We start from the raw sequence: 18,475 nt of genomic DNA, 5'->3' as shown, positions 1-18,475 counted from the left end.
TTACTCAGGCAACACGGCTACTGACTGCTGAGGGTTACCTGAGTAAAGCATGTGGAATCAGAGCCCAGCTTTATAAATATAAACATCTGCAGACATTGAAACCAACACTCAAGACATGCACTGCAAATAGGCTACCATCTGTCCTAAGCAACCACTCTCAAGTAGCCACGATGATTTCCAATATAGTTTCGATTGACTTTTTGAAGAAAGTCCTTCCACTAAGCAGCTGATTTTTGCTGGTTCCTTTGGTGATTATCTGAGCCAGGTTTGTATCCACCGTTTTTGCCTTCTCTTTCCATTCAATTAAAATAAAAGTAGGGGAAATGAATGAAATAAGTAAATCAAATTATCACCATGTATGCTCCTTCCTACTATGAAAATCCACAAGAAGCAATTGCAACCCAAAAAGTTGTGCCTGATTAGAAATTAAAATTTGTATATTTTGATAAATTATGATGAGATTTGTTAAAGGCAGACTGTATGATAGTGGTGCAGATCTCTGAAGCTTAGCATGCGAAGATGATTTCAAAAGGAAGTGAAGTAATAACCAACACTTATTCCCTTGTGCATTTTACTAGCACAGATGGGTTTTTTTCTACTGATGCTATTAAGCAAGCAAAAAGCTGAGCTTTTTCCCAAAAATTCTCTTGTATGTTCTCTGATGAATTTCAGGAACTCCATTTAGACTCTGCTTGTAATGCTGTGATTCTTACCAGATATGAAGCAGTCTGCAATTTTCCTATTGTGTCTGTCTGGTCAAGTCATTAAGTAAATGTATCCAGTGGGCTTAGCACAAAAGCATCTATGTCCACACACGCTAGCACATTTTACATCCTTGCAGACTAATAACTGGTTTCATACGTATGAGGAAGTGACTCCCTTATCAGGCAAGTTGAATATTCCGCGATTTATTCCTCATGGTAAACATCAGCTTTAAATGCCCTCAAGATATACAGTGATGTCCTCTATGTGTAATGTTTGCGCAGTGGAGGAGATGGTGTGTGCTGGGAGAGCCTGTGGGCTCCATCATTAGCCAAACCCCTGTGAGTTGCAGACTCAAGCACGTGCACAGGTACAGTATTCCCATTACTCCCCTTGAATATGCTAAAATCTCATCAGGATAGAAAAAGTGCTTGTTTCTGTAGAAACTTCCACGCTAGATTTCTCTTCCCCCCCCTTTTTTTTCTCCTTTTTTCCTCTGTGCTACTGAACCATGTAATTAGCTAACACAGCTTTATTGAAATGACAGGCAGCAATATTTCTTTAATTACTGCCATCTTCACAATTTTATTCAAAATAGTCCTCCATGTAATTACTGATACTTGTTAAGACAGAGAGGGGAAAAGAATGAGAGACATTATTTACTGCAGTAGGGTGTGAATGCAGAGAGGATATTATAGTCTCACAATTCTAAAGAGAGTCTGAAATGGAGACTGTAACAAATAGATTAAAGATGTGAGGTTTCTAGAAGGCCTGGGACAGAATTAAGATAGATATAATATGGAATGTTTCATGAGAACTACAACAAACTGGTGCCAGGCAGCAAGGTGTCATAAAGTGGTAACAAAGGTATGTTTGTTCTCCAAAGCTTTTTCAGGACATTCTCTCTATGCCTTTCCTAATGAAAAGGTGAATGAACCGGGCCCCCATTTCATTAAAATCTATTCACATGATGATCTCTCTGTGACATATCACATCAGATTCTCATTGTGTGCCTGTGACTTTTTCATATGTTCTGTTTACTAAACACTCTGGTGGCAACTTGCCAGTTTCTTCCAAGATGGGATTTCACTGGTCTGCAGATTGCTTCCTACTGGATTGACAGAAAGAAAGGAAGAAAGATGTGCACTCTAATTTTGTTGCAAATTCAATTATCTTACTATTTGCAAGAAAATGTTGGAGTTTTATGCAGAGGGGTGCCTTACCTAAGAAGAATATTCATGCAGATCAACATTTTCCTGGCAATATCAGCTGATTTTTATCAGGCTTTCTGATTAGGTAGATATAATGAGCAATCCTATGAGTTTCACAGGAGTAAAGGGATCACATGTCTACTTGATCAGACAAGATATAAGTGTGGCTTTCTCTTTTTGACTTTCAGAATTTACTCCTGATGCAATTCGATTAACTGTTGTATGCTGGATCGCGAAGTTGGGGGCAGATCACTGTTATTTTTTTTTCATAAAAAATACACAATCTTTATGTAATCTAGAAATCTTTAAGTGTGGCTTTTTAAAAGGAATAAAATTAATATAGAAAATTAGCAATAGAGGAAGTTTTATGAGGCATGGAAACCAGAAAGCCCGACTACATTTTTTTCAACCAGTTTGTATTTGATTAAATTATCCATTTATCCTGATTCTTCCATTGACATCCATACCCATAGTATCTAAATAGATTTTCCCTTCCTAGTCCCAAAGGTCTTGAGTTCAAAAACTTTTGTTGCATATGGAAGTCTGGGGCTGAACTTTTCAAGCATGTATCCGAGAATAGTAAAGGCTACAGAGGTTTCTATTTTAAATATCCCTAATGCCATGCAGCATGCTGATTGCAAAAGACTTCCTTCCAGTTTTTCTAATGCCACCCATCCCCCCGGAGAAGGTTTATATTAGAGCTGGCTTCGAATGAAATAATTTTTCAACAGAAAATGCAGTTACCACAAAATCAAAATTTTTCCACATGAAATTTCAATTTTGAAGTAATTTTTCTGTTTTCCATCAGGAAAATTCAAAAGAAAGATTTCATTTTGAGGCGGTTGTACTTTAATGGAAACATTTGTTGAGCTGAACCAAAACATTTAATTTTGAGTAAGTTTCACATTAAACATCATCTGCCTAAGGTGCCACAATGACTCTTCAGAATCGTAGTTTGCATGTCTCATGATTCTATTCTCCCCTACACTCAGGGCTTCTTGACTGAACTACAAGACTTGCTATGATTGCCTGTCTGACTGAGCTGCATGATGCTTCTTGGGGGAACATATGATTTGAGGTGCATTATGGGAAATGTAGTCCATCCAGGACTCCAGTCTATTGGGAAGAATGGGGGCATGAAGCATCTAAACTATAACTCCATGAGGTACAGGGACATTTTAGGGACATGCACTTAAATAGCAAATTGACCTGAAGTGAAATGTTTTGATTCAATTCAACAAACCATAACAAAATATTAATATCTCCAAACTAAAATTTTTCAGACATTTTTGTTCCATGAAAACTTGTGACATTTTGACTTTTTTGTGTCTATTTATGATGAAAATCCATGTCTACACATTGGAATTTGCCACAGGATAGAAATTCCAATGATTGATCATCTCTAGTTTATAGCCAAAGCAATGTCAGCGTCCCTTAGGTTTGGTCACACCACATTGATTATTTTTTGCAGTGTGATTTGCACCAAACAAAAACAAATATATGAAAGCCTTAAGAGTTGTCCAAGAGGGGTAGGATGGTCTTCTGGCTCAAGCGGACAGCCATGGGTAGGGCACAAGACTGGAACTCTAGAGCCTAAGTTCTAATTCTGGCTCCACCACTGATCTTCGGCAATTTTTCCCCTTCTACCATTTGTGTGACTTGCCTATTTAGAAAGCTAGTTATTTGTTTCATGATAGATATTTGTATAATAGGGCCCCAATCTCATCTGGGACCTTTAGTCACTACCTTATTTGTATTAAGGATTGGGGGTTGGGGGGCCCTCAGGAGATCTGTTTTCTCTTTCCACCTATGCACAGGCTTCTTGCATGTATTTGATCAAGTCATTTATCTGATTGTGCCTCAACTGTTTCTGTCCTGACAGTGGTGTTAGTTCATTCAAGTTTCTACACACTGAGATCCTTGCATAGAAGATGTGTTAGAAGTGCAAAGCCATATATTATTAATTATATTTTCTGTGAGGAAAGGGAAGTTTTTAGTGTTTGTTTACATGTAAAAAAATAAAGAAAATCAAGCTCTTTTTACAAATTAATATGGGGATTAAAAGTACTTTGTTCAGCAAGTAAGTGCAGGACACTTGCTAGCAACTTTTTAAGCATGTATATCATATACATATTTTAAAAAAATGTATCCTTTAAAGCATCCAGGAGAATAAAATAATAGGCCTGTTTCTTATGTTTACGGAATACGCTAAATATTTATCTCTCAGATGCTTGTGTAGCTGCTCCATTTTAGTCAGAGAACCCTCCACATACATCTGAAATTAGAATTAAGCCCTTTGCTTTTTCTCTAGGGAAAAAAAATAGTGTAAAGTGAATAGCCAGGATGGGAGGAAAGGAGTCTGAGAATCTCAACAGCAGGTATATCTCCCCCACGAATGTCTGCTTTGCTGGGCAATGAAGGGAGTACATTTAATGAGAGAAGTTATCCTATTTTTTCGCATACAAGCTTCATTAGCTTCCTGCATAGCTGTTCCTTGCCCTAAGAAGAAGGAACTTGCTTATTTATCGGGAAGACATTTTTGGAGTCTTTGGCCATTGAGTTAGTGTGTCTTTATTACACCTGGTGTGGCAGCGACACTTCCACACTCTCCATTCGCTGTTGAGACCTCTCCCTTCTAAATTTAAATGGACTGGTCCAAACAATAGCATCAATAATCTCCTTTAATTTGCCAGAGATTAAACTGCCCCATTTCTGGTTACCACTGATGCTGGAAAGCCAGTAAAGGGAGCATGTGTCCTTTCAAAAAGTTTTCCCAGTGTTTCCTGTTTTAAATTTTAATCTTCTTAAATAATACATCTTAAGAATGATATATCTAAAATGCTGGAATATGTGCTACAGTAATTTTGTAGGGCCTAAAACGTCTTTTGTACATTTGAGTCAACAAATTATTTCAAAATGGTTTCTGGAACCTAATGTTCCCCAAAAGAGCTTTTGTGCTGTACCTGATCCTGAGAGGCCTGTGCTCCACACAAAAGGAGCTTGAAACTCAGTGATGTTCAGTATTATTAACTAAAGAGTAGATACAAAGGCAGGAATAACTACAAAACTAGTAGAGCCATTGTGAGGTACATATGTACAGACTCTGCGAAAAGAAAGGGGTTGATAAAAGCAAGATTTAAATTATAACACATTATAACAGAAGGAAAAACGCTTTGTATAGAAAGGGAAAATAATTCAAGAACATCTTCATTACCCAAAAAATGACCATGGCTCCTTATTATCTCTTATGTTAATATGAAGTCTTACCCATTGCTTCTCACAAGAGCTTATGAGTGTCTTGCCCTGGAGATGTCCTATATGTCCTTTCATAACCATTAGAGAATTTCCAGCATAGACACCTTAATCTTTCAGGCAGTTTCAAAAAGACGTTTAGACTGAGACTCCAAACTCTCTCAGACTATTAAGTATTCACACCCTTCCCTACCCAGGTTTTGGAGCAATTCAACGCCTTATTGTTATAGCTTCCAGCTCAGTCTGAAACTTGGAAGTAATTAGACTCTAACTAAAAGATGCATGGAAATGTGCATTCTTGGGTTGCCTCAGAGAAGCTGCTTGGACTTCGGACTTTGGGTTCTGCAGAATTCAACTAGAATACTCATACAGTACAATACTCAGACCTCACGTGTACCTCTGTGTAATGCTCCAGTTACATGTTTTGTAAGAATAATATTGTCTAAGCATGTGATCAGAATTTGATGTTAGAATTCAGTGGAGATTCATCCATGCCTTGCAGAGTATAACAAAAAAAGGATATGTTTTTAAAGATCCTTACTTAAACTAAGAAACACACACCTGAGTAATATTACTCTGTAGGGTGCTGCTAAATGTTGTAGCTGGCATTTTGCAAGAGTGTTCTTGCAACTTTTCTTGATCCATTAGCCCCTGGTGAAAAATCAAGCCATAGGAGTGACCATTATTATATCAAGTATTGCCATCCCCTGAAAGATAAACATAATTTGGTTAAGTGCCTCCTTGTACATACTTAAATGCTTCCTTCGGCTTTATTTTTCCCAGAAGGTGATGGCATGAGGGGAGAGCTGGGAAAGCATGCACCCATAGATGTACTGGGCTTTCATTTTTTTCTAACTCATTATTCTGGGGGCATTGATTGTATCACTCCATTAATCCTACTGTGAGTACTCTGAATTTTATTGAAGTAGTAGCCTAAAACCTTCCTATGTAGACTAACAAATGTTCACCGCATGGTAGTGTTAAAAATAGAAGTAATGGACAGTTTTATTCAGTGCAGGAAGTAGCCTGACAAAAGATCATTGCTATTAATGACTACTAAACTTGTCACAAAAAGAAATGTTTATAAAGTAAATAACAGGAAAAATAGATTTTTTTCTCTTGGAAGTCTAGGCTATCTTTTCTATTTCAGGGCTACAGTACAAACCAATCCCTTCCATCTCCCATATAAAATAATTAATTATATTCATGATGGAAAAGCAACTCTACGGCAGTTGATTGCACAACATGTAAATCCAGCTAGGGAGCTGGAGTAAATTCTGCTAACTTTTAATGAATCAGTCTGCTTTTATGATAATAAAGAAATTGGAAATTAGAGCTGAAGTGAAGTTCCAAAAAGGGTAACAGTTATCTTTCAATATTTGAGAAATGCTATAAAGGGAGGCAGCAAATGGATTTTAAAAATGTTCCAAGACACAAAATAATTCATCTTATCTTATGCTGATTAACACACAAGCACGTCATGCTTTTTTAATCAAACCCCAATTAATTTTTTTTAAAAAAAAACTGTTACTAAGGGTATGTCTACACTACGAAATTAGGTCAAATTTATAGAAGTCGGTTTTGTAGAAAGCGTTTTTATCCAGTCGATTGTGTGTATCCCCACACAAATGCTCTAAGTGCATTTAGTCGGTGGAGTGCATCCACAGTACTGAGGCAACCGTCGACTTCCAGAGCGTTGCACTGTGGGTAGCTATTCCACAGTTCCCACAGTCTCCATCACCCATTTGAATTCTGGGTTGAGATCCCAATGCCTGATGGGGCAAAAACATTGTCACGGGTGGTTCTGGGTACATATTGTCAGGCCCTCCCTGCCCTCCCTCCCTCCATGAAAGCAACGGCAGGGAATCGTTTTGCGCCTTTTTTCCTGGGTTACCTGTGCAGGCACCATAGCACGGCAAGCATGGAGCCCGCTAAGCTCACCGTCACTGTATGTCTCCTGGGTGCTGGCAGACGCGGTACTGCATTGCTACACAGCAGCAGCTCATTGCCTTTTGTCAGCAGACAGTGCAGTATGACTGGTAGCCATCGTCGCCGTACTCCAGGGTGCTCTTTTAGCCGACCTTGGTGAGGTCGGTCAGGGGCGCCTGGGAAGACATGGGAGTTTCATCTCATGGCGATTCAGTCCTGCCGGCAGTCGTACTGCACCGTCTTCTAATGAGCAGCCAGGAGATGATGATGGCCAGCAGTCACACTGCACCGTCTTCTGCCGAGCACTCAGGAAATGACAATGGCTAGCAGTTGTACTGCACCATCTGCTGCCAGCAAGATGTATAAAGATAGATGAAGTGGATCAAAACAAGAAATAGACCAGATTTGTTTTGTATTCATTTGTATTCATTTTCTCCCCCCTCCCTCCCTCCCTCCGTGAAATCAACGCCTGCTAAACCCAGGGTTTTGAGTTCTATTCTTGAGGGCGCCATTCTGTTTCTCCTTGATGCAAAGCCTCCCCCTTTGTTGATTTTAATTTCCTGCAAGCCAACCCTGTAAGCCATGTTGTCAGTCGCCCCTCCCTCTGTCATAGCAACGGCAGACAATCGTTTCGTGTCTTTTTTCAGCGCAGATGCCATAGCACTGGGAACATGGTGCCCACTCAGATCACCGCGGCAATTATGAGCACGATAAACACCACGCACATTATCCAGCAGGATATGCAGACCCTATATGGTTCTCCCATTCGGAGGAGGGATAGCTCAGTGGTTTGAGCATTGGCCTGCTAAACCCAGGGTTGTGAGTTCAATCCTTGAGGGGGCCATTTAGGGATCTGGGGCAAAAACTGGGGATTGGTCCTGCTTTGAGCAGGGGGTTGGACTAGATGACCTCCTGAGGTCCCTTCCAACCCTGATATTCTATGATTCTATGAACCACAACCTGCAAGAAAAGCAAAACCAGGCGAGGAGGAGGCGACTGCAGCGTGGTGACGAGAGTGATGAGGACATGGACATAGACTTCTCACAAAGTACAAGCCCCTGCAATGTGCACATCACGGTGTCAGTTGGGCAGGTTCATGGCGTGGAACGCTGATTCTGGGCCCGTGAAACAAGCACAGACTGGTGGGACCGCATAGTGTTGCAGGTCTGGGACGATTCCCAGTGGCTGCGAAACTTTCGCATGCGTAAGGGCACTTTCATGGAACTTTGTGACTTGCTTTCCCTTGCCCTGAAGCACAAGAATACCAAGATGAAAGCAGCCCTCACAGTTGAGAAGCAAGTGGTGATAGCCCTGTGGAAGCTTGCAACGCCAGACAGCTACCAGTCAGTTGGGAATCAATTTGGAGTAGGCAAATCTACTGTGGGGGCTGCTGTGATACAAGTAGCCAACGCAATCACTGAGCTGCTGCTATCAAGGGTAGTGACTCTGGGAAATATGCAGGTCATAGTGGATGGCTTTGCTGCAATGGGATTTCCTAACTGTGGTGGGGTGGAACCCATATCCCTATCTATGGAACCCATATCCCTATCTTGGCACCGGAGCACCAAGGCAGCAAGTACATAAACCGAAAGGGGTACTTTTCAATGGTGCTGCAAGCACTGGTGGATCACAAGGGACGTTTCACCAACATCAGCGTAGGATGGCCGGGAAAGGTACATGACGCTCGCATCTTCAGGAACTCTGGTCTGTTTCAACAGCTGCAGCAAGGGACTTACTTTCCAGACCAGAAAATAACCATTGGGGATGTTGAAATGCCTATAGTTATCCTTGGGGACCCAACCTACCCCTCAATGCCCTGGCTCATGAAGCCATACATAGGCAGCCTGGACAGTAGTCAGGAGCTGTTCAACTATAGGCTGAGCAAGTGCAGAATGGTGGTAGAATGTGCATTTGGGTGTTTAAAAAGCATGCTGGCGCAGTTTACTGAGTCGTTTAGACCTCAGTGAAACCAATATTCCCATTGTTATTATTTCTTGCTGTGCGCTCCACAATATCCGTGAGAGTAAGGGGGAGACATTTATGGCGGGGTGGGAGGTTGAGGCAAATCGCCTGGCTGCTGATTACGCGCAGCCAGACACCAAGGCGGTTAGAAGAGTACAGAAGGGCGCAGTGCACATCAGAGAAACTTTGAAAAACAGTTTCAGGAATGGCCAGGCTACGGTGTGAAAGTTCTGTTTGTTTCTCCTTGATGGAAACCCCCCCAAGGTTCACTCAACTTTCCTGTAAGCTAAGCACCCTCCTCTTCCCACTTCGATCACCACTTTCAGAGGCAATAAAGTCATTGTTGCTTCACATTCATGCATTCTTTATTTATTCATCACACAAATAGGGGGATAACTGCCAAGGTAGCTCAGGAGGTGTGGTGGAGGAGGGAAGCACCAGGTGGGGTGGTGGAGGAGGGAAGGACAAAGCCACACAGCACTTTAAAACTTATTGAATGCCAGCCTTCTGTTGCTTGGGCAATCCTCTGGGTGGCCAGAGCCCCCCCCCCCCCCCCCCGCATTCTTGGGCATCTGGGTGAGGAGGCTATGGAACTTGGGGAGGAGGGCGGTTGGTTACACAGGGGCTATAGCGGCGGTCTGTGCTCCTGCTGCCTTTCCTGCAGCTCAACCATATGCTGGAGCATATGAGTTTGATCCTCCAGCAGCCTGAGCATTGACTCCTGCCTTCTTTCAGGAAGCTGACGCCACCTACCATCTTCAGTCCGCCACCTCTCCTCGCAGTCATATTGTGTTTTTCTGCACTCTGAGATTGTCTGCCTCCATGTATTTTGCTGTGCTCTGTCAGTGTGGGAGGATAGCATGAGGTCAGAGAACATTTCATCGCAAGTGCGGTTTTTTCTCCTTCTAATCTTCGCTTGCCTCTGGGAAGGAGAAACATATGCAGCTGCTGGAGGGAAAAAGGGAGCGTGGTAGTTAAAAAGACACATTTTATAGAACAATGGGTACACTCTTTCACGGTAAACCTTGATGTTAACATTACATAGCACATGTGCTTTCATTACAAGGTCGCATTTTGCCTCTTATTGAGGATATGCCGGTTTGGTGTGAGAGATCACTCATGCAGTGCCGGGCAACAGAATTCGGCTTGCAGGCAGCCATGGTAAACCACAGTCTTTTGGTTTCTTTAACCTTCATAACGTGGGAATGGTTTCAAACAGCAGCGCCCTCTTTTCCCATACGAAGTAGCCGTTGGGTTGGCCATTAAAAATGGGTTGGCAATTTAAGAGGCGGGGCTGCGGTTCCCGAGTTCACGTGCAGCAGAAACCCAACTAACCCCCACCACCACACACACACACACACACACACACAATTCTCTGGGATGATGGCTTCACCCCTCCCCCCATCGCGTGGCTAACAGCGGGGAAGATTTCTGTTCAGCCACAGGCAAACAGCCCAGCAGGAATGGGCACCTCTGAATGTCTGCTTACTAAAACCACCCTATTTCAACCAGGTGATCATGAATGATATCACTCTCCTGAGGGTAACTCAGAGAGATAAAGAACAGATGTTGTTTGAATGCCAGCAAACACCAGGACCATATGCTGCAATTCTTTGTTCTGCAATGATTCCCGACTACATGCTACTGGCCTGGCGTGGTAAAGTGTCCTACCATGGAGGACGGAATAAGGCTGCCCTCCCCAGAAACCTTTTGCAAAGGCTTTGGGAGTATATCCAGGAGAGCTTTATGGAGATGTCCCTGGTGGATTTTCGCTCCATCCCCAGACACATTAACAGACTTTTCCAGTAGCTGTACTGGCCGCGAATACGAGGACAAATTAATCATTAAACACGCTTGCTTTTAAATCGTGTATAATATTTACAAAGGTACACTCACCAGCGGTCCCTTCTGTGCCTTCAGGGTCCGGGAGCCCGCCTTGGGTGGGTTTGGGCGTGCTGGGTCCAGGTCCAGGGTGATAAACAGATCCTGGCTGTTAGGGAAACTGGTTTCTCTGCTTCCTTGCTGTGAGCTATCTACAACCTCATCATCATCATCATCCTCACCCCCAAAACCCGCTTCCGTGTTGCCTCCCACTCCTTGGACAGAGTCAAAGCACAGGGTTGGGGTAATGGTGGCTGCACCCCCTAGAATGGCATGCAGCTCATCATAGAAGTGGCATGTCTGGGGTTCTGAACTGGAGCGGCCGTTTGCCTCTCTGGTGTTTTGGTAGGCTTGCCTGAGCTCCTTAATTTTCACGCGGCACTGCTGCGCATCCCTGTTATAGCCTCTGTCCTTCATGCCATTGGAGATTTTTTCAAATATTTTGGCATTTTTCTTTTCGACCAGAGTTCTGCCAGCACGGATTCGTCTCCCCATGCAGCGATCAAATCCCGTACCTCCCATTCGGTCCATGCTGGAGCTCTTCGGTGATTCTGGGACTGCATGGTCTCCTGTGCTGATGGGCTCTGCATGGTGACCTGTGCAGGTGAGCTCGCAACCCTGGCCAAACAGGAAATGAGATTCAGAAGTTTGTGGGCCTTTTCCTGTATACCTGGCCAGTGCATCTGAGTTGAGAGCGCTGTCCAAAGCGGTCACAACTGAGCACTCTGAGATAGCTCCCGGAGGCTAATACCGTCAAATTGCGTCCACAGTACCTGGCAAGGCCGATTTCAGCACTAATCCCCTCGTCGGGGGTTGAGTAAAGAAATTAATTTTAAGAGCTCTTTAAGTCGAAAAAAAGGGCTTTGTCATGTGGACGGGCGCAGGGTTAAATTGAGATAACGCTGCTAAACTCGACCTAAACTCGTAATGTAGACCAGGCCTAAGAGGAGGACACTTCCCCCCCAAACAGTCTATTATCACTTATTTACAGCAGTGCCCCCATGCAGGAAGGACAGTAAGAAAAAAAGGGAATGTAAGTATGTCCAGGGAAAAAGTTTTAAGAACTATATTGGGTCGATGTAATAATTGTATGCACTATATTGAACATTAGTGTATTTATAGATGATCTGGGAATCTGGAGATGGTCTTTAGAAGTTGTTTGGTAAGATGTTGTTCCGATTTATTCATGCCGTCTAATTGTTGTTGAACAGTAAACAAATTGTGATATTTATCATTCCTTTCCTGGATTTTAAAGAACCCCAGGAAGATTACAGAATACATCTTATTTGCATTAAGTGATAGATGCAGAAGCTAAGAATGACTGTGTTGTGATAAATAATGTAAGACTTATAAATGAATGGGAGCCACATGTATTGTTAGCAATAGCAAAGATAGGTTTTCTTTATGTAAATCCTGTGATGGTGTACCCCATAAGGCTTTATGGAAGTATGCTTATGAATGTACATATGACATAACTGGAATATGTTTTATGCTACATATGCCATGTATCATATCTCTGTAAAGGTTATGATCTACTGAATCTATTCATCCTATTTGTATGCATGTATCATTTTTTTATTCAAAGTTATGAATATTGGCTGTGTACTTGCTTGATTTTTAAGTAGCCCGAGTAAAGCATTCGGTCCTTCTTGAGAAAGGAATGTGCAAATTAAGTGCCCAGTCAAGAAACACTTAACGAACAATGGCTCTTGGAATGCTCCAATCCACATAAGAAGTCTTCCTGGAGACATTCAAAGATAGCATGTGGGCAATGGCTGCTCCCTGTAAAAACTGAGTCAAACATGGACATGTGACTTGCCCATGTGACTCCAAAACTCCATCTTGGAGCGGGACTTTGCATAGGAGAGAGGAGGGGGTCTCCACCCACAAGAGAAGGTCTATCTAAGTCCATGGGAGACCCCTCCATTGGGTCTTCAGATGGCTCAAGAGAGAGCCTCTCCACCCCCAAGGATACCTGAAAGAAACTGGAACAAAGGACAGTAACCACAGGGGGTGTGAGTGAGTGATTGGACCCAGACTAGAAGGAAACTAGTCTGTAAAATGAAGCTTGCTGGAACACCTCTGAGGGTGAGGTTTTATCCATATTCAGTTTTCTTACTGTATTAGGCATAGACTTGCATGTTCTATTTTGTTTTGCTTGATAATTCACTTTGCTCTGTCTGTTACTATCTGGAGCCACTTAAATCCTACTTTCTGTATTTAATAAAATCACTTTTTACTTATTATTTAACCCAGAATATGCATTAATACCTGGAGGGGGGAAACAGCTGTGCATATCTCTCTATCAGTGTTATAGAGGGCGAACAATTTATGAGTTTATCCTGTATAAACTTTATACAGGGTAAAATGGATTTATTTGGGGTTTGGACTCCATTGGGATTTGGGCATCTGAGTGTTAAAGACAGGAACACTTCTTAAGCTGCTTTCAATTAAGCTTGCAGTTTGTGGCTAGCAAGCATGTCTGGGATAGCCAGGCAGGGCTCTGAAGTCCCAAGCTGGCAGGGAAAGCAGGGGCAGAAGTAGTCTTGGCACATCAGTTGGCAGACCCAATGGGTTTCTGTGATCCAACCCATCACAAATCCATTATGGGAATTTATGCTTTGTCTGTTTACAAAACTATTCCCTGACATTTAACATAAAGCATTTGAACTTTAGCAAATAACTTGATCTGTCAATGTAATAAATAAAGGGGGGAGGGAGGATAGCTCTGTTTGATGGACAGCCAGCCAGCCAGCTAGCTGTAAAATCCCTCTTAGTAGCTGTTCTTTACTTGTTTTACCTGTAAAGGATTAAAAAGTCCCCCAGGTTAAAAAAAAAAGTGAGCACCTGACCAAAAGAGCCAATGGGAAGGTAGAGCTTTTTAAAATTGGGAAAGAAACTTTCCCTCTGTCTGTCCTCTCTGGGCTGAAGGGTCAGAGCAGCCATGCTATAAGCAATTAAGCCATGTATGATTATAAGTCCTCAGATCATGCCTAGAACGCCTTATCTGAACTCCAATGTGTAAGCAGATCAGAATGCTAACTAGACGCGATTAGGGTTATTTCTTTTATTTCTCATTGGCTTGCGGACTCCTCTGTGCTAACCCCAGATGCTTTTGTTTGCTTGTAACCTTTAAGCTGAACCCCCAAGAAAGCTATTTTGGGTGCTTGATTTTTGGAATTGCTCTTTTAAAATCTAGCAAAAGCTTAAGTTCCAGATGTATTTTCTTTCTTTTTGTTTTTAATAAAATTTACCTTTTTTAAGAACAGGATTGGATTTTTGGTGTCCTAAGAGGTTTGTGCATGTTCTTTGATTAGCTGGTAGCCACACCTAATTTCCTTTGTTCCCCTTTTCAGCTCTTCCCCTGGGGCGGGGGGGAGGGTGAAAGGGCTTGAGGGCACCCCCAAAGGGAGGAATTCCCAAGTGCTCCTTCCTGGGATCAAAGGGGGTTTTGTTGCATTTGGGTGGTGGCAGCGTTTACCAAGCCAAGGTCAGAGGAGGAAAGCTGTAACCTTGGGAGTTTAATACAAGCCTGGAGTAGCCTGTATTAATTTTTAGAATCCTTGCAGGCCCCTACCTTCTGCACTTGAAGTGGCAGAGTGGGGATTCACCCTTGACAGTCAATAACTGGAAATATACTGGTATGTGTTCATGAGGCTAGGGCTGAATTTGTATGTGCGCAAGTTATCCTTTTATACATGTTAAAAATGCCTGCTGAAATGTGTTTTGTTTATCACTGTCAGCCAGCTATAGCTGAGTTACAGTTTTCACTCGATCTGTAAGGTACTCAAAAGCAGGTAGAGTCTGATGGTATTTTATGACCCAACAATGATTTGTTAGAATTGTTGAATGGAAACTTTGTGCAAACTCTTTTGTTCTATCTAGTTTTCCAGAGAAATTTTCCAGCTGCCACTTGCCAGTGCATTTTGAGTCCAATCAAGTGTTCATGGGGAAGGTCACCTACGGCAAGACTTGTGGTATTTTCTAAAACAGTCATAAATTCCACTGTCGATTCTGGCAAATCTGTACGAACATGAACGAGTGTGTAGGAACCTATAAAACCCAGACCTTGCCAATAGCATTGCACAAATATTTGACCACAGTTTATTTGAACTAGCCTTGAACTTCAGAGCATGCAAAGTCATGCTTACTGGTTAGGATACACAAAATTTGTGAATCCATTACTAACAAAATCCAGAAGCATGAAAGCAGTTCTCTACTCGATGGTATTGAAATCACTCTTTGATAGAGGCAACTGGTTGTCATTCCAAAAAAAAAAAAAAAAAAAGCACAGGTATAGTTCCCATACATGGTACTTGACATTTCATATTTTCTGATATGTCCTATTGCACTTTACTTTGGCAGCATCTGAGGGTTTGTTTTTTTCTTATCACTTATCAAAGTGCCCTTTCTCTCTGGGTTAGGAGAATGAAGCACATATCAGGTTGAATGAAATACTGTAAACTGCATTTTGCAACTTCTTATGTGAAAAAACACATTGAATTGAATGCCTTTGTTTTCACAGTATTACCCAAATACACTACAATGTCAGCTTGTGGAAACTTAAGCATTGCTCAGTTAGGTAGTAACTCCCCAAAAGGAAACGCGCACCTATTGCGTGGTAATTCCATTATCGGCTCATTGCAGTAAAAATAGTTTTGCTTGAATCAAAATCCACTTTACTGGTTATTAGGAATGGATGGCTTGGATTTGGTAGAATGAAAGCTCCCCCCCTTTCAAATTTTTAACCAAACCTCAGCTGAACTTGTAATGAGGTTGGAAAAGTTTGGTTCAATATTTCCCCCTTTTATGTTCCATTCTGATGTGCTTCTGTGTTCCCAGATTTTTGCTGAAAAGAAAAACAAACCATAAATACTAAAAATGAAAAAGACTTATCAGCTCAGCCCGTCCCACCATTTCAGCCCATCCCAGTAGAGCTGGTTTCTTGTTCTCCAGTTCTTTCTCCAGACTAGTTTTAAATGTCTCCAGAGGGATAGGGAGTGTGACTAGAGATGGCTTAACTGCTCCAATCACATTCAAACGTAGAGGAAGTTTGGAATCTGTATTCAAACTTTTCAGATGAACCCAACTCCTCCTGTGAGCACCCCTGAGCTTTGGGGGAATTCAGATTGAGAGAAGATCTTTACAGTTTCAGACTAGAAATCAAAGACCTTCATCACAATCCGAAAAAAAAATGATATTTGGCAAACGGGTGTTATATCTTTAAGACACCTTTTTAGAAGAGCCACTGGTAAAACACTTGTCTCAAGACTCAGCTTACACAACAATTTATCCTACAAACTTTGTACATGCAAGATGTGCAGATTTTAGGATTACGTCTTTGTATCGGCAGAATATACATCCTCAACCCATAGCTCTTCCATTTATAATCTTGTCTCACTTTTATTAAAGTGAAAATATAAGGTAGATGCGACAGTGGCCCTTTTGGGTTACCCTACTCTGTCAGCAGAACTTGTCAGTCCTCACCTACTCACTGCACCTAACACACTGTTCATGTAAGATATAATTGGTAAACTAATAATTCACTGATCATTAATATTCTTGTGTGATGTATACACAGAGTGTGTATAGAAAGTTTTGAATATGTACTAGAATTATATTCTTAAAATGTGTTTGGCAAGCAATGCATAAGCACAGTATGCCTGAGACAAAGGAATGTGGGTGTAGATCAATTTACATATAAGCAGTAAATGAACTAACAAGGTGGAGAGATTGCAGGAAACAGAACAAGTTGCATTTTAGCAAACACCAGTAGGGGAAGAAAGAACATGGAGGGTCCTTCACCACCAGACTCCATGTGGCCTTCCTGACAGCTTGAATAAACTTCACTTTGAGAGGTAATCTTCAGAAGAATCCATTTTAAAGTTTTACTAGTCTATAAAGACAAGGGAGCTGAACCTCAAGTGATAAGCAATTGAATCAACTGGTTGTATACAATAGTACTATATTATAATAGTGTACAGAGTGCGTTTTTTTCTAAAAGCTGATGACACTGGTGATTAATGTCATTGTGATATATAAATTTTAACACTATATGAGGAAATATGGATACTTAATGATACCATGCTTTTAAGCCTGTGACCAAATGGAGAAACAGGTTCCCTCCCAGACAGGAGAGAAAGCAGCAGTCTCCTATGTAAATTAAGCATGGTAGAATCAAAGCAAACGACACCCCATTTACACACTGGGGGGATGAGAAGCCCACAGGACGGGAGTAACAGCATGAGGCCATCTGACCTCTTGAAACACGGTATTTGAACTTTGAAAGATATAAGCAAGAACAGAAGCCATCTTTGGCCTCCATCATTACACAAACTCAAGAGGCCAGAACTCTTGCAAGCGAGAATTATGGACCCAAGGAGAGGTTAAAGTCTCTGGAAACTGAATATAGGTGAGAAAACTGCTTAGATTAAGTTGTACACTTTTAGATATGTTTTCACTTTTATTTGCTTGTAACCATTTCTAAATTTGTTCCCTTTACTTGGCGTCACTTAACCTATGTCCTATTGTTAATAAATTTGTTTTATTTTTGCTATAAACCAACTCAGTGCTGTGTTTGCAAGGAAGGGTATATTTAAGTTAAGTTAGTAAGCTGTGATGTGCTTTTGTCTCTTTAAAAGAGCAAACAAACCTTATTATTTCCCTGAACTGTCCAGGAGAGGGCTGGACACCTCAGGATGTACAGTTTTGAGAAAATTTGGGACTGGGAGTGTATTGGGGTCACCTTGATGGTTGTAACCAGGGCTGGTAGAAGCCATAGTGGGCCTGTGGGGCTGCTGGGGTCAGAGCTGCTGAACCAAGGCTCTCTAGCACACAGACTCTCAGGGTGTGACCTGCTTGCTTGTAGGCTGGCTGTGATCATGCCAGACGAGGAGCTACAGCAGCAAGGGATGGTAAAGTACTCAGGGTTGCAGAGCAAGTGGTAACGCAACTCCTCACTGGTCTGGATTGCACCCCGAATCCCATGACAGTGGGATTTTCAAAAATGCTGAGCATTGACCTGACTATTCTGTCACTGAAGTAAATAATAAAACTCCTTGTCTTCATTTGGAGCAGAGTTAGGCCAATGCGTTTGAAAACCCCACCTTTAGAATATGGTAGGATGGGATTGCACAGACAAAGTGAGTAGAGATAAACAATACTGAAAAGGGAGCTATCACACTGTCCAGATAACAGGTATCCCTTCTGCTAAAGAACACTTTAAGGACCACAATTTAACCCACACTACTGTTCAGCAATGAAATTCCAATGTATTCAGTATGTCAGGGGAGTTACTGTCTACAGCCATGAAGCTGAAAGTGAGTGAACTTTCTTTTTTCGCAGTATGAATGGCTCAAAGTGAGGACACAGTGCAAGAACAGATTGAATTTAGAATCTTTTCCCAGGTGGGCTAGATCACTTCACAAAATGTGGCCTCATTTTCCTAAGCTGCCATTCCAGGATATGGTTCAGCATTGCTGAATCAACAGAATAATACGGAGTATAGGGCTACAGCTTTTTATTTGCTCAACATAAAA

At 41.8% G+C, this 18,475-nt stretch overlaps 1 protein-coding gene across 2 annotated transcripts in view; it reads left to right on the top strand.

The window, feature by feature from the left end:
* LINGO2 (leucine rich repeat and Ig domain containing 2) overlaps positions 1-18,475 on the top strand; it is a 735,010-nt gene that overhangs the window by 648,782 nt on the left and 67,753 nt on the right. The window contains exon 1 of one of the 2 annotated variants that reach the window (XM_043546989.1): positions 7-265. The exons of the other annotated variant lie outside the window; for it this stretch is intronic. The gene's annotated coding sequence lies outside the window, so the exon portion shown is untranslated. Of the gene's footprint in view, positions 1-6; positions 266-18,475 lie in introns of those variants that run through there. 2 annotated transcript variants of the gene reach the window in all.

This window comes from Chelonia mydas, chromosome 5 (assembly GCF_015237465.2).
Source record: "Chelonia mydas isolate rCheMyd1 chromosome 5, rCheMyd1.pri.v2, whole genome shotgun sequence".
In the NCBI taxonomy this organism is placed as follows: Eukaryota; Metazoa; Chordata; order Testudines; family Cheloniidae; genus Chelonia; species Chelonia mydas.
The sequence above is the reverse complement of the archived record's forward strand: the minus strand, read 5'-3'. Positions and strand labels throughout refer to the sequence as shown.